General features: G+C 39.6%; 1 protein-coding gene across 7 annotated transcripts in view; it reads right to left on the reverse strand.

Annotated features, from left to right (window-relative positions):
• The window catches only part of Dnajc6 (DnaJ heat shock protein family (Hsp40) member C6), a 160555-nt gene that overhangs the window by 99938 nt on the left and 56628 nt on the right, over positions 1-3989 (reverse strand). The window lies entirely within an intron of this gene.

A 3989-nucleotide genomic window follows, 5' to 3' on the forward strand; every position in this document is an offset into this window, starting at 1 on the left:
CCGGAGAGGAGCTCTGCCCGGCGAAAGCCGAGCCACCGCCCTGGGCAGAGCGCAGCTCAGGGCCGGGAGCGAGGGAGGAAGGGGAGGGCGGGCGCAGGCAGGCGGGTGCGCGCGTCCCCGGTGCCACCCCACGGAGCTGCCGGCCGGGCTGAGCTCCGGCCCGGGCCAGCCACCTCTGGCTGAGTAGTGCCCGGAAGCAATCCTATAGGTGTCGCCGCGTCGCCTCTCCACGCAGAAGGGCAGCTCCAAGAGCGGCTGGCCCGTGGGGAAGGAATAAATAGGAAGGAGTAGAAAGAGGGGAGATTCGAGGGAAGGGAGGCAGAAGGCGTAAAACGGGGCGGGGTAGAAGGGGGAGGGGACTACTACAACAGGGGTGGGAGGGGGCGTATTAGCGCTGTGTGCTAAAGAATGCGCCTAGGTGTCTCCGCTCGGTAAGCTTCGAAGACCTGGAGGTCTCTTGGTAAGACCCAGACACGCCCATTTTGTGTAACTTAGCCGATATTCGCTGGAAGATCTGGCAAATCAAAGCCAGATGGATGGTAACTCCTAACTCCTGGGGAGGGCGGGGGAAGGAAAAGGAGAAGAAGGCATGTTAATGCCAGGCTGATGTATAAGAGAATGAAAAGATATCAGTTATTTTTTGCACATTCCCCAGAACAGGGGATAATCCCTAAGTAAAATATCAAAGAGTTGGCTATTCTAATGCCAAGTGGTAGTTGAGTCCATTCCACCTAATAAGTCCATCTGATCATTTAGTAACTATTTGTTGAGAGAATGAAGTGGAGCAACTGGAGTGAGGAGTGGATGCTAAGTCAGGGGCAATTTCTGATATGTCATCGTTTACCTTGGGACCTGGAGGAAGAACTATACCAGTCAACAGGCTTGGAGGGACAGCTGGAAAGCAAGGTGGACAAGGATTTTCTTTCTGTCCTCTGGTTTGGCCCCTTACTTTTCTTTCATAATTCTGAACAAAGAAAGCAATCAGTCATTATCAAAGGAGAATTCATCATGAAGTTACTTAAGCTTAAGAATCAGGGCTCCTTTCTTGGAAAAAAAAAAAAAAGGCCTTTCCAAAGCTGTGTGACTGATTTTTACATTTGTGATTCTGTATTCTTAGAGGACCCCAACATTGTATAACTTTCAGGCCTTAGAAAACCTGAATGAACTCTGTTAAGTCTCAAAATAAAATTATCAAGTGTTCATTTTCGCCAGAAATTATAAAATGTCAAAAGAACCCCTAATGTTCCTCAGCTCAGGTGAAAGTATAGGTGAAATTTTTTATTAAAAATTATCATTTTCCCCACTAGGACTTGGAGTGGCTAAGTGAGAAGCCTTTCAAAAGTCGTTTGACAGAGTTTCCTCTTCAACACAAGAAAAAGTATACACATGTAAAATCTGCTAAAGCCAATACACAGAGCCAGCCTGCCTTTTTTTCCTCGCCACTGCTCATTATTTTGATCACTTCACTTCAGGACACAAAATCAAACTATAGCATCTAAGAGATTTCAGTCCATATCATTTGGAATCCCAGAGAGTTTCCTGGAAGCTCCACTTCTACATAGGTCTAAATAAAACAAATTACTTAGCTTGAGAGATATGTTCTTGTTCAAGAAATACTCAAAGATTCTTGTAAAAAAAAAACAAAAAATGAATCGGAAGAGGTCAAGAGTGCCATATTGTAGATCTCCAGTCCTTCTGGGGAGACCTAAAATCCCTAATGATTTTTTTCCCATCTAATAAAGGTGTGGTGAGACCTGAATCACAATCAGAGTAAATGCTCACTTATGATACAGTCAAGCAACTTGAGTAGTGACAGGAAAAACTAATAAAATTTAAACACAAATGTTTTACTTTCAATTTTCCAAATCTGTCCGATTGAGCTATTTTAATTACTTCACTGAACTAATAACTCTTAAAATTTAATAACAAAATCTCTTCCAATAACATTTTAAAATAATCTTTTTCTGAATTATTTTTATTTTTATTCTTGACTGATCCATAGGAAGCATAAATACCTAGTGTTCATCTGTTAGGTGTCTTGACAAATGCTGGATCTTAAGTAGCTGGACTATGAAAATTTAGAGAGGACCATTTTTTAAAAAGCAAAAGTTATTATTTTCAAAAAGAGCACTCTTGGTTATTTTTGCTCAACTTAAGAGTTGCAGACACGGTGTTGGAAGAAATTATAGATGAGACATATGCCTTTGTATTTTTGGATATCTATCTCCCAAGTTTGCAAATTTAAAGAAAAACATGAATGGGCTACGAGTACTGTTTTATTTTTTAACTTTACACTTAATACAAACAAAATGAATCAGAGAATCAATTTTGTCTATAATTCTACAAAACCAGGATATAAAGAACATCCTAAGGCAGGAAAATAGAATAAACAGATTAATTTACAACAGTCTAAAAATTATAGAGTTTAGGACCTAAATTGGAATACACACCAATTTTAACATTAAAATTTCTTTACTATTCTAAAATAAGATTCATAGAGTTCTCTTCTCCATGAAGATCTCACCGACCTAGTCTATAAAACAAGCATAATAAAATACTATCATTATACACTTGAAGTCATAATTAAATTACTACCTAACATATTTATAGTAAGTATATAACAAATGTTCTCTATCATTATTATTATTATTGGTCTGTCTTGGATGCAGCTCTAAACTCAGTGCCTGGCAGTCCTAGTTCCTCCCATGGGAAAAGCTAAAAAGAGATTCTTTTTTTTTCCCCCTACAGAATGCTAATGGGAGGTTGTCTATGTGATTATGCTTGGAACTTGGGTTTAAGGAAAGGCTGGCACTGATAAAACCCAAGGTGAACATTTAGAGTCTAACTCTTCTGTTTTTCCAAGATCAAAACTGCTCCATAATTCATTTTATCTCAAGAATATCACATATGGCACAGAGGCAAAGGATTGGGTGCCCTCTTTGGGCAGCAGTATTCTTTCCCTTTATCTTTTCTACTGCTGACTTCACTTGCTTTTATTAATTGGGTAAGGACTGTCCACATTATGGAATGATCAGAAGCCAGGCTCCATGCCTCCACATTCCCTTCATGCTATTCCCCACCCCAAATGCTCTCCTGTCACAGCAGATGCCACAAAAAGGTGAAGGTGTTGCCATGACCCATCTAGGACTTTGATCTATGTTGTTCCCCCCTGCCCCCAAGGAAGATAATACACTAAGATTCGGTTTTGGGGACTGGGATTGTGGCTCAGTGGCACAGTGCGAGCCTTGCATGTGTGAGGCACTGGGTTCGATTCTCAGCACCACATATAAATAAATAAATAAAGGTCCATCAACAACTTAAAAAAAAAAAAAGACTTGGAACTATATTGCCTATGATTGAGTCCATTAACTCTCAGCTTGATATTCTGGGCAAGTTACCTAACCTCTTTGCCTCATTTTCTCCCCTGTAAAATGAGCATGCTATGAATGCCATAATAACAAGGCTGAAATAACAATTAACATATAGGAAGTGCTTCACAAATACTACTTATATAAAAAATAAAACAACATAGTAATAATTATATGAATAAATCGCTTTTTCAAAAATGCAATTTTCTGTTTTTAAAATTAATCTAAAATCTGACTTGCCTAACAAATATTATTGTTATTGTATATGATAATATAAAAGTAATTTGTATAATGTAAAGTGATTTTATGCTTGATAATTTAGACATTTGCATTTAGGTTCCTGAAAGAAAAATCCAAGTTTTTCTCATTTTTGTATCCCCATGACACCCAGAAGAGACCTTACTCTTGATGGGCATGGTTACGCACACCTGTAATCCCAGTGACTTGGGAGACTGAGGCAGGAAGATGGAGAGATCAAAGCCAGCCTCAGCAACTTAGTGAGGCTCTTAGCAACTCCATGAGACCCTGTCTCTAAATAAAGTACAAAAAAAGGGCTGGGGATATGACTCAGTGGTTAAGTGTCCCTGGGTTCAATCCCCAGTACCAAAAAAAAAAAAAAAG

The sequence above is a fragment of the Marmota marmota genome, unplaced genomic scaffold (genome assembly GCF_001458135.2).
Source record: "Marmota marmota marmota unplaced genomic scaffold, marMar, whole genome shotgun sequence".
NCBI classification, from domain to species: Eukaryota; Metazoa; Chordata; class Mammalia; order Rodentia; family Sciuridae; genus Marmota; species Marmota marmota.